This window comes from Battus philenor, unplaced genomic scaffold (genome assembly GCF_028537555.1).
Source record: "Battus philenor isolate CCGP_79_NKW_IND1 unplaced genomic scaffold, ilBatPhil1.0.hap1 SCAF_18, whole genome shotgun sequence".
In the NCBI taxonomy this organism is placed as follows: Eukaryota; Metazoa; Arthropoda; class Insecta; order Lepidoptera; family Papilionidae; genus Battus; species Battus philenor.
The window spans coordinates 6,113,828-6,127,207 of record NW_027181680.1 but is presented as its reverse complement, the minus strand read 5'-3'; the positions used below and the strand labels follow the sequence as shown (position 1 = coordinate 6,127,207).

General features: G+C 31.2%; 1 long non-coding RNA gene across 1 annotated transcript; it reads left to right on the top strand.

The window, feature by feature from the left end:
• On the top strand, positions 1–12,483 carry LOC137920416 (uncharacterized). The gene is made up of 4 exons (XR_011106764.1): positions 1–70; positions 953–1,167; positions 1,743–1,786; positions 12,390–12,483. It is a non-coding gene; the product is annotated as an uncharacterized lncRNA (long non-coding RNA).
• Positions 12,484–13,380: the final 897 nt, after the last annotated feature.

Here is a 13,380-nt window from a genome sequence, read left to right as displayed (position 1 = left end):
GGGGAGGGGACTATCGGTCGCTTCGTTCCTCTGATACTCATTATCCTTCTAAGGTCCTGTTTAAGGCTCGGTAAGGCGATTTCGATAGCGTTTTAGCAGAATTACTATAGAAGTAATAAACATATTCTCTTTTAGCTGTGTAATGTAAGTGACACTTGCATTGATTGTATACCAAAAGTGCTGCATCATTGTGAAAAATCATATTAAGTACTAATTACAACGTTTTTTGTGTCAATGTATTTGCAGGACAAATCGAGGATTGATGTTGTTTTAGAAAGTAAAGCAGAAAAATGAGTTCGGTACAGGCGCAATTTTATATTTTAGGCATTTTTTTTACTTTTCAAATCCATCCGAGTCTTAAATTCAAAATTAGGTTGCACAAAACTCGAATACAAAATATTAACTCTTATTTAATTTTTAACAATTTTTTTTTAATTCGATGTATTCGTAATAATTGGCCAATTATAAGAACTTAAATTCTTATTTTTTTAAAAATTGTATAATTTTGTTAATTAATAAACAAGGAGGATTTATTAATTACGGAATTTATTAATTATTAATTACGAATTATTATTAATTACGGAGGGATTATTTCAAGTAATCTTTTCATCAGCGGTAAGCGAATGCAAGTAACACACATTGTCCAGCGAATCGGTAAGTTGAAGTGGCATTGGGTAGACCACAGAGCATCTAGAACAGATGGTTGCTAGGGTTTGAAGGTTTTAAAGTGGATACAACGAACTGGTGAGCGTAGCTTACGACTTCTACACACAAATTCTACAAAAAACCTTGTTAAGGATATTGGAAAATACTGGATTCGGGCACTTTCCAACAGGTGTTATTAGAAATCTATGAGGTATATAGGCAATCTAGCATTGAGGTCCTATTACTAAAATTATGATGATGATAAAGCGTATCCCATTTAAATCAACGTTGTTCTTTCTTGTTTCAGTAAACGGGATAACCATTTTAATATTACATATTACAACGCAAGGAGTTAGATCAAACAATGAATATACTGGGAATCTAGGTCACTGGCTGTGAAATAGGAACTTCTAGTTAAACATTAAACCGCATTGTACTCGGAGTGCTTTGAGCGCACTACGCAGAGTTAATTAAATAATATTTTGCGTTCCACATTTCTATGACATTTGTACCGATTTCTAGGTAAGTGAAGTCCTAATTAAAAAGAAATAAAAATTCCAAACAAGAAGTTGACTTGTTTGGAATTATAATTTCTTTTTAATTGGACAACATTTGTGTTACTGTAGCAACAACACAAGGTTATAAAACTGTGTTTTGTCCGACTGTTTTATATCTGAAAACGATAAGTAGCACCATAGCAGCATTAATACTTTAGTCTATGTTAATTTTTGATATACTGTTCTATATTTAGGTTGTATATATATATGCTGAAGTTTTTTTTGCAATTTGATCATATAATTTTAATTTTTTAATATCGTTCTTTTTATTTTTAAACATTATTATATAGTTGTTTTCACCTTTTTTCGCAAGTGTTTAGTGTTTCTTGTGTGTAATGATCCATCTTAATTAATACAAAGTAAATAAGTGTGACTTTATGATCTATTTTTATCTTTACCTTAGGAAAGTTTCAGAACAAGAATTTTAAAGTTTAATTTGAAATAAATAACACAAAAACATAAAATTGCAGCTTTGTTTTTAAAATGAACTCACAAGCCAAAAATACCCGGATTGCTTGTGAATATTTGACGTTGTTTCAGAGACAGCGGAGCTTAGGTGGTATAAAGAGACTTCGGTGGCAAAAGCGAGTGTTTGTTACAATTTTTAATTATTCATTAACTTCACAACTGAAACTCTACTTTGTACGTAAAAAGGATTAAAAATTTAACTCCAATAAAATGCTTATTACGCTGGTCACACAAATTTTACTCCTGTTTTAAAAAGTTTTAAAAACGACATTCACGTTTTACTTTCTCATTATAAAATGTTGATAATAGCAGATTTTCACCTTCATTTTACCGAATTTATCTTTATACACATATAAATATCTCCCACAACTTACTACTTCGTCACGATATCTCTGGAACCATAAGGCTAGATAGATTAGCTATGAATGGATTTTACGAAATTTCATCTTCAAGGAGGTTGAGAGGATGTTTATTTAAAAATGTATAGTATGTAGGTATACATTGTCCTTTATATTTTTTTGCGTGTTAAAAGTTAACAAAATTGGATTTTATGAAATTACACCCTAAGAAGGCACTGCGGGCCACTTAGAGAAGGTGGGGGACAAATGACTAATTTTAAGGGAGATACAACTGAATCGTTATTCGTAATCCGATATATAAGATGTGTAATTAGTGATAAGTCTAGTCCGTCAGTTACGTGATATCAACATATTCACTTGAATAGTAGTTTTAACAGGGATGCTCTATTTTGAAATCTAAAATTTAAAGTACATTTTTAGATAAATTTTATTAAAGCGTTTATATAAAAAATTTTAGTTGATGAAAATGTGTGGAATTTGGTTTGTTTACTGATTTACATGATTAATATCATAATGTACACATGAAAAATTATTAGATTTCGGTTAAAAGAGCATCTGTTTTTTATTTTTATTATCATATATATAATGAATATATACATTTCCATGTCGGCTCTTCTCAACAGATCAGCGTTCCGTTCTAGTGGTAGCTTACTACTTATAATGTTAAAATAAGTGCTTACTTATTACTGTGTATTTTTGGATAGCGTCGTATTTAAATAAAAAAAAATCTTTTATTTAAACGATCACAAGAAAAACTTAGTATGTTATGGGCTCTACTCAGATCAGAACGTTTAGTTTCCTCGTAGTTTTATTTTAAAGTTGAAAGATATCATTATAATGACATATTTAAATTGGTTATAACAGAACCATATAAATTCATTGTAGTTAGTTTTAATTAATGCATTATTGGTATAAGCCAGTCGTAATTAAAATATTCACAAAAAGTGCCAATTTGACTATAGTATCGGTATGTATGTACATTGTAAAATGTTACGAAAATAATTTATTAATATGTTTTAATCAATGTAAATATAAATTAATAGTCTAATGTTTTGCTAACCCCAGAATTTTTCAGTAAAGCACAAGGAAGGTTGTTATGGAGATAAAAAATGGAAAAATTGCTCGTAAATGATTACAAACAATATTTTGTCCACACAGAAAAGACACAGTAAATTAATAAATCTATATCTAACTGTAAGCCATTTAACGGTGTAATAAAATAAGAAATATTATGTATGATAAAGCATTACAATGAAAAATATATTTTTGAAAGTCATCGTCGTTTTTTATTAAGGTATTAAAGGAAATAAAATTATTTGTCAAATTTGTACTTATTTATATATCCTTTCTATTGTAAGTAATCGTAATCATAAATACATTAATGTAATAAAGGAAGTAAAGCGAATATTTTTGAAGAAAACGAATATTCAACACCTGTTCGATTAGAAACACATCCTAGATTGTATCAGAATTTCGATAAGCATTTATTAAGAAAACATAAATATCGCGGGGATTCCGGCGTTCTCTTTAATTTTACTCGTCATATTAAATTCCTTATATTTGTATCTTAATGTAGAATACAAGCTATATATAACAAAATAAGTGTATTCATAGTTGGTTACAAGATAAATGCACTGTCTACATTCAGCAAAAATACGTCATAATGTTTGAATACTATTTATGAGAGTCTATAATTGTATTTTTTACAAGTGTAGACAACAAAGAACAAAGACTGTATTTCAAGGTTATCTTAGAACGTGATTAGGTGATAAAAAAGACGTAATACTAGTGTCTGTGTGTTTTGACAAATTACAATACTGTTTTTTTAATCTGTGTTATAAAGCAGGAAAATTAAATGTATAATAGAAAAATAATGTTTATTTATTCAAATCAACCGGTCCTATTGGAAATCTATGGGTAGGGCATCTAGTCTAGCATTGGATGACGATGATGAAACGTGGTTATCAATATCTACGTGAAACTGTGAAAGTTTTTTCAAGACCTTTTATATTATTGTTTACATGTAATCTATTATTTCCAACATATAACATAAATGTTTTATAATATACATAGTGTGTAGCCATCTGGGAATCGAAACTTCGTCTTAAGGTTGTGGGTTGATGCACTTAATCTCTAGGCGAATAGACATACACTAATACATAGTCGAGATGTAATGATATATGTATTCATGGTTACTGTGCGATGCAATGTAATACGTATGAATGTATTCTCCCTGACGTAGGCCTACTTGTGTCATTAGCATTGAATCTGCTAAACCAGTAATTGTTGGAGTAACCTTTGTTAGCCACCTTTTATTGCTCGTTAAAACTATTTCTTATGGATGCAAGATAAAAAATATTTTGGCATATGTAAAACAGTATCAACGAATTTAGTTTTTTTTTAATTTCTTTTCATACACAGTGAAATATGGTCTCTCACATCAGGCCACATCGGCAAGCTTACTGTCGCCTCATGAGCTGTGGAGAGTGTTATGATCGCGATGATATTGAATCAGGAATGAAATTCGTAGACGAATAAAAATATCGCGTAACTAATGTAACCGACAAAGCCTAGCGTATTTTCAACTTGAAGTGGTAGTGGGCAGGCCACTAAGTACCCAGGACATATAGCCGTTAGGGCCTTAAGGTTTTGGAGTGGAGACTACGGACCGGCAAGTGCATCGCAGGACACTAAAACAGCGGCCAGATTACCTTTTTGGGCGAAGGTTGTCGGTAGACGCAGGACGCATTCGGCTTTCAATTGGTCAAATCAGAAAAATATATAGAGATTGCTTATGTCTATTACCGGACGTCCTACGGCTGAAATGATGATGATGACGATAATAATTTTCATCGCGCCAGAAATAATAAACCAACATGACAACGTGTCAAAACTTTGTTCAGTTCTCCAGGCCCGGTGCTTTCCAATTGCAACGCCAAACCCGTGTTAAGTTGATACTCGCTGAACAGAAGTGAATCTTGCATTAGGCTGTTCTCTAAACCAAAGTCCGTTCTCGGGAGAACTAAAAGCTTCCTAATCCAGTAGAACATGTAATGCAACAGTCTGAACCCAAGCTTCCAATGGAAACTTTGAGACTAATCGCTGGCACTTTTAGCTAAGTTCTTCCACTGCTTTTCCATCTTACAACCCAGTAAAATTGTAAAAGAATACCTAACAAAAAAGTATCTGATGACATACTATCGATCCTAGAAGCATTTACTTTCTATTGAACCCTAATTACTCGTGACATTAAATATTTTTCACATAATTTTGTTCGTAGTTTAAACCACGAACTCTTAAATATTTAACGTACGTCTACATAAATAAAGCAGTTAAGCTCTGTCCCCGCTCCGTAGCTAATTATTATCACTTGCGTCACAATCAGGCGGGGATCATTCCAGATTAATATAGGTCACACGGAGTGAAGTTTTTAAAGAAAAAAAACAGAACAAAATTAATATCAGTTAAAACACATAATGAAGGCAAGATTTATTATTATTATATATTTATTTATTATCATCAGCGGACGTCTTACGGCTGTGATGATAATGAAGAAAAATTCAAACAGCTGATTTTTAAAAATTGTTAAGAAAACAATACACTGTATTGAATTACAACTCAAAGGCTAATTATTTTTCAGTTACAGTTTCATAATCATTTTTTAAAACATGTTAGTTTTACTTATTTTTTTCATTTAAATACATATTTAAAGAATAATCTTAAATGCATCAACATTCAACCATTGTATGGATTATATCACATTATTGTTACTTCTAAATGAGCATGTTACAAAAAATTAAAAAATAAACAGCATTTAATTAAGATTTCTCTATATTGTTTGAACATCAACACATAACACGATGTTATGTTCAAACAAAACATCGAGAAAAGTTATTACAGGACGTTGCTATTGAGTCTCAAATTTTATATTTTCGTATAAACTACAAATTCTTTCTTGTTATCGAATTGCAGCCACAAACGTATTTTTGGCAGTCTTCCAAGTATGAATTTCTCAAGTTTAAATTTAGCTTTAAAAAAATGTGAATTCTTTTGGGAGATATTTCAAATAATTTTGTTTTAAATCTAAAAGAATAAATAAAATAAAGGAATAAGAAGTTTACTTGTAAATTACTATGTAGATTCCTAAAGGAAATTATTTTGTATCTATATTATAAAAATACATTTTTATAAATTTAATTCTTTCACTTTAGAAACAACGAGGCGATGCTGTTCCTTTTGTCTTTATTTTTTTTTGTATATTATTGTCATTTTTCTTGTTTAACATTGATACCAATTTTAAAATTTATTTACATGTGATATGATCCTACTGTTTGTACATTTTCGGTGCATATATTTTATTCCTTTCGCTTTGTCTAAGACCAAAGTAATTTTTTACTGTGTTATATGGTATTTAAAAATTTGTCGTTCTTAGAAATAAATTGAATGACATCGGAGAGAACTTTACATAATATAGGAATTATAATTTTTAAGTTTTTATTAGCGTGGATGAATTTATTTCGATTGAGAAATAATACATATATACTAAGTATTTCGAAAAATTTCTCTCGAAAAATGCAAATGTCTATTTGTTCATTCACAATGGTCGTTTTAAGTTATTAAAAATACTTCGATTTGACGACACGTCGCTCTGCGGCCAAACTTCGCTTGCAGACAATGTAGGTCACACACCTGACCTCTCAATCCATTTTATATTGATACTTGCAGGCTATATGTGCAGAGTACTCTATAAACTTTCTGCATTTTAAGTAACTATATTTCTGGTCTATTTAACCTAATCCAGGTGTTTAATTTCATAATCATCATCATTTCAAATATCCACCACAGAGCATAGAGCACAGAGCCTGCCCGATAGAATAACACAGCTTTTAATTAGCGAATTTTGTGAGCGGACTAGGTTTAGAAAACCAATTCATACATAGAAACCTAAACGATTAAAGATAAATATACAAAAAAATACTAATTACTATAAAATATGGAGTAAGGGCACATGTATATAGCTTACGGTGAGGAATTATTCTTTTTTTGTAACGTATTCGCGTGCTCGTTTGTTTTTTGTTTTAATATCTTATAACTAACATAAACCGTATGAAAGTGATCTTGTTTATATTATATGCGTATCGTTTAACTTAGTTTTATCCCGAATATTTAGCACGTCGTGGATTAAGCACTGGTAATGTCTTCAACAACCACAAGTTTATGATCAAGCAACGGTTCTCGGCAATCATTCTCTCAAATGTCTTAAAATACTTTGACCACGTTTGCTAACAGCTCTACCAATGTATACTTTGCTAACACGATTCAGCTTTGTGTCGAGTTAACATTATAATATCATATCATCAATCCTGGCAGACCAAGTAAATATTCATCCAGTCTCTAGTGGATCTTTATTCAGTATTTAAACGTATTTAACGTATATAAGTATTTAATAACGTATCTACGTATTAAATAACGTATTTAATAAAAGTAATTTACATTTTTTTACATTATGTACCAACATGAGTACTGTTACTGCCCACACTAGGTAAAGTCTGTACCGTAGGGGCAGTAGCAGTGAGATTCACTGATCAGATTGCACGGTTACATACAAAATAAGGTTATAAATTCATTAGAACAAAGTTAAAGCATGTAGTCGTACGTACGTAATAAGACAAACACATGAAAAAATACATTTAATATTGAATTTGAGCTGTATAAGAGATACCAAACATTTAATTCTGGCTGGAAAATAAGGAAAAAAATAAAACAAAGGTCTCAATGCAGTTTTGATCTAACAGTTTTTGTCGTTACCAGATTGATAAAAAACCTTGTAATCTTGTGCAATGTAACAAAAATTAAGAAGATGTTATAAGAGATATTTTGACCAGGATAGAGTGAGTGGATTTGGATCCAGAGTTTGAGATAAGAGTCATCACAAATGACTGTACGAAAACCTGAATGGATGCGTGTGAAACTCCTCGGAGAGGAACCAGCGCATGATTGTGAGAAGGGCCGTGCAATTATCTCTATGAGTGCGACGCAAAGACATTAGAAATGGATGTAGGAGGAAGCAGAGGAAGCCGTATAAGCATTTCCAGTATTTAACAGATAGCAGTTGACAAAGTTCTGATCCTTTTAATGAATGGATTGTCTCATAACTCTAACCACTTATTTTCAACTGTTAACGGGATATAATATTAAAAAAAATAGTTAATTACATTACAATATTTGTTATTTCAATGTAAACCTTGTAATGTTTTAATTAAAACTTGTATTCTACAATTAATGTTAGTTATTTTGTAATGTAATGCTTTCAGTGTAAAGCTCATGGTATGTCAGAAATTAGTACACAAATTGCTTTAGCAACAAGATAGTAGCTGAATGTGGGTCAGATACTTGACCTGTTAGTTAGTATATCATTTCCCCGTATTGTTGCTGTACTTACATGTTTGTCAAACTAACTTTATATTTAAACAATACTTAAAAATGTTTTTAAATTTACAACGAAGATAAACATTTGTTTAATTAACAACTTTGTAAAATTAGAAAATATACTACGATGGTTACTCGACCGTACCAAAAATTATATTCAAGTTCGATTCGCAATATTAAAATGTTTATGATATGTAAGTGTTTTGTCTTACTTTTATTATCCATTGGATCATTTATACAGAGTTTACTCATGTGCGTCGTGGAAGATATGTCAAAAGAGCCGAGTTTAAAATAAACTAGATTAAAATTGAACTTCTTTATAATGAAGTTTTTATCTTTTAAATATATACGTAGCTATGAGGGTCTGTATTTAATTTCACAATACATTCTTAATGTTATATCGTCGTTTCAGCCCATAGACGGCTTCTCCAATAACATCTTTGGGCGTTATACGATGATCGCTACACTTGACAATCGCAGTGTGGTACTATGATACCAAGAGGATACTGCTGCCCATCCTCTGGAAAGTGGTCTTTGAGTAGTGGTAATCCTATATAATTAATACGCAAAGTGTAAATAATGTAAGATTATATCCCGCGGTATCGAACCCGCGACCAGTGATCGCAAATCTCCGTCTTCTATCGCGACGCTACGCGCGCCATGTTATAAAATATCTTAAAAATCCTTAACAGTGTAATAGTAGCTTGATAAATCAGAAGCATTACACGGAGTTTATTGTAAAAGCGAACACAGTTGCCAGACAAGAAGTTTTAAATTTTATGGAGCTTAGAGAAAAGTATAACAAGTTTGACTTTATTTCTAGCGCAAACCTTTAAGTGCATCCCTATTTTTCGAATAGATAATATCTGAACTTATTTTTCGTATGATTTTATTTGTTAAAATTATAATCTTAGCTGAGTTTCAACATTATCATTGTAGCCGTAAGATGTCGTCTAGACTGACTAGACTGGACATGTGATAATAGCTCACATAGACTTCATATAGAACTGATGGGAAGTGGTCTGCGTTCACTGTCTTCCGACAATTTGAAAAAAGTCCGCTTTGTGGGTGGAGGTCCTTCGTAGTGTTCACTCCAGAACCTTAATTTCCTGGCGACCATCAGTTCTGCGTGCTATAAGGCTTGCCGTCTACTACTTCAACTTACTACTTCCTCATTGATCTCGTTAGAAATCCCCATAGCCATGTCCATCGCTGTATTTATATTTGTGTTACAATAGTAAGATAGATTTTATGATAGAAATACTTTTTGATCGATAAAAGTGTAAATGCAACTAAGTACAAATTATAATCTGTATGAAAGTCTTACGATCAAAGTATTTTTTTTGAAAGTGACAAAAAGTGTAGCGTTTACCTGATGATAAGTAAATGGTTATAAGACCACTTATAACCATTTTTTCGTGGTTAATCATAATGCATTTATGAATGTAGCGAAATTCGTGTTTGCTACTCTGAAACATAAAATGACACGCCTCATTAAATATTATTTCTGTTTGCTGCTACTACTGTGTACACTTGGTGAGATGCTACATCATTAGTCCTTAGCAATCGTCGAATTGATGCAAATTAGCACAAACCGCAGCTTCATTTAGTAAATTTGAATTGAACGAATACTGGGAAAACAAAGATAAGCGAATTTCATTAGCTTTTCTTCGTAAACTGAATGTTTGTCGGAAAGTCGGAAATATTAATGTTTTATAAAAGAATTATATGAAGATATATCCAGCACGTCAAATTACATGACTTGTGATAAATGATGTTTTTTCTATTTAAACAATCGTCAGTGATATGTATCATTTGGAAGTAAAATAAACAACATTATTCTTAATTTCAAAAATTAAAAAAACAAACATTAGTTCGAATCATTTGATAATTTACATAATCTTGTTTTGTATATATAATTTTGTTTTGTATATTAGTCACTTCAACAATCAGATCATAATCATTTCCACCGACAGACCTCCACGGTTAGGTAAAGGCCTCCCCTTTAAATTTATATTAGTTCTTTTACTAGCCCTCGAGCTTTGCTACCTTAAAAGAGGACTAGGTGACTTTTGTGTCCTGCCACCTCATACCCGCAGAATCAGTAGATGCCATTTGGGCAACAGCGACAGTCCGGTCAAGAAAAAACTTTTACCTAACTTAATTTATTTGCCTGATGTTATATGGTATTGATAGGTCATTCCCTTCATTTAATATTATATAATAAGCAGGTGAATCAAAAATTTTAAATGATTTTTTGGTAACGCACTGCTGTAATTAATTTCATGTTTGTGCTTTTAATGTGTTTTTTTTTCTAAATAAATAACACGGATTCAATTTGAAAGACAAGAGAATTCAATGTATAGACTAATTGTTATAAACTGGTATCATACTACGTGGAATCAAAATTTAACGAGATAAAATATAACGATGTACAAAATGATTTCTACACCTACTAGGGAAATAATTTCTCGACGAACTGAACTTCTTTGAACAAAAAATAAGACATAACAAGTGGAAAATTAACTGAAAGACGAAGAAGAGGTCTACACTTCAGTTAATTAAGTTAGTAACTTTCTAAGTTAATAACTTTGAACTCAGTAATTTTTTTTCTGTTGTGTTTCCCAGGAAACAATCTGATATAATTAATACTTTGTGCATTAATTATGTAGATTGCAACTGCTCACAAACAAGTTTCTGGAGGATGGGCACCACCGTCCTCTGCATACCATAATACCACACTACGATCACCAACCCATCTGCCATGTGTGTCGGTTATGGCGTGGTATATTCACCGATAAATATCTCTGAGGAAGGCCTATGCCTTACCAGAGGGTGTTAATAAAAGGCTGAAAAGTCGACGACAATATTGTATATTATTAAGAAAAACTAACGAAGTTTATGTTTTACAGCTTATTCTACAAATATTTATATGGAGTATATCTAGTTAGTATATAGGAAATGAATCAAAAACGAATATTACAGTGGTTAATGTGGAAAATCGGAGCCATTGTATAAGGAAGATATAAAATCAACATGAGAAATGGATATACTAAATATGAGAATGTAAATTGTATTACGTATTATTAAATTTAGCGATTTGTTTAAACTTTTATTTTGGCGATCTTTGGTTGTAGGCATATGCATTTCAGTGGGCGTCTATCGGCTGACAGGTTTATGATGAAGTTAGTATTGAAGAACGTGAACCTGAGTATGTAACCAAGATAAAAAGAAATCCGTTGTTCGTCTATGTTTACGTCTGTTTTATTTAATTTTTTTTAATTATAGGTACTTATGTATAATTAACTACTACTTTAAAAAACCATTTATTGTGAGGCTTAATAATCGTAATAAAATCCGTTTGATGTAATCACTTTTTAAAATTTATTTTTAATAGTTTAAAACTATTTATTTTATAAGAAATTCAATTGATTAGAAATGCCTATATCATTTACTTATTTTAATCAAGTTTCATAAAGTTTATGTTTAATTGAAATGCCAAAGTTTTTCTTTGTTAAGATTGAATGGTATAATAATATTCAATCAAAGTTGCAAAATTTTGTATTAAAGCTAATTTGTGATGATGGCGTTTAATAATTTGATATTAGTAGTGTGTAGAGAATCCTCGACCAACAAACTACAAGAATGTCGTTAAATTCCGTAGGTTTGGTAGGGAACTTTATTAAGAGCCCATGTTTTAAAATGTTCGCGTATATACAATTTTTTTTAAATATAAGTGTAGCTAAATATACATTCAGTTGTTATTATATCCATGTGTCTTTTATTGAATCATGGCACAGTGAAAGTGTTACATCACGTCCGCGCACTTTTGCAAAAATCCGATATCCTAACGGATATTAACTGATCTTATCGATTTATTTAACTGAAACATTTTTTAAAAATATTTTATTAAAGTGACTTTTGTTCTTAGGTACGGAATATTGTATCAAACATGGAAAACTTTCGAATGAGATTTTTTCAGCTGATGTATTTTCCTTCCAACGGCCAAGGCGTGAAACTTTTTAATATCGGTAAGTACTTTTGCTCACTTTTACATGAATTTCTTAAATTGTGTTCAAAGATTTTTATGTAATATTCTTCATGGAAATATAAAGAATTGTGTTATTTTTCGAGTTCCTGTGGGCTTAGCTTCTCTAGCGTCTTACATTGTAGTCTGTCGTTCATCATGAATGCTACAAAATGTCTACTTATCGCGTCTTTGATTCTTCAATATTCTTTTTGTCTAACGGGCTTCTGTCTCCTTTATTCGCCATTTTTACAATATGGCCCTTCATTTTATTTTCTTACTTAAGCAATATCATCAGCGTCTCTTCAAACATTTAAGAAAAACTTTGCAACAAATCCTATAACTATTGCATATATAAAACAGATTTGGACAAGATATTTATTTAAATTTGAAACAATTAAAACAGTTGTCTTAATTTAATCTATAAGCAGTATAAAATGTTTAATTTAAAACAGCAACATTATACAGAAAGACTACGACGAAAGCAAAACATACTAGAAATATAGAACCTAATAATAACCTGGAGTTTTTGCCGAGGGACGTGATCCGGTCATGAAAAATATCCAATTCAAGCAGACTATGCTAACTATTGTAGGTGTAGGTAAATAATAAAATAAGGATGCCTATAGCATATCGGTTTGCGTTTTTGTCATTTTCGATATGATTTGTAGCAGCGTATCTACGATTGACAGTCATACAGTAGGCTAGGAAAGTTTTCCATTACAGTCTCATTTAATGACAACTTAAAATTTCCTTAAAGAATGTTTTAATGGTCACAATGGTTTCTATAAAAGCAATTAATCCTTCTCTATCTATATCTCTATCTTCTTCCCGTCTACCGATAGATACTCACTGCAAGGCATAGGATCTCTCCTCTTCCAAGGAACAAAACGCT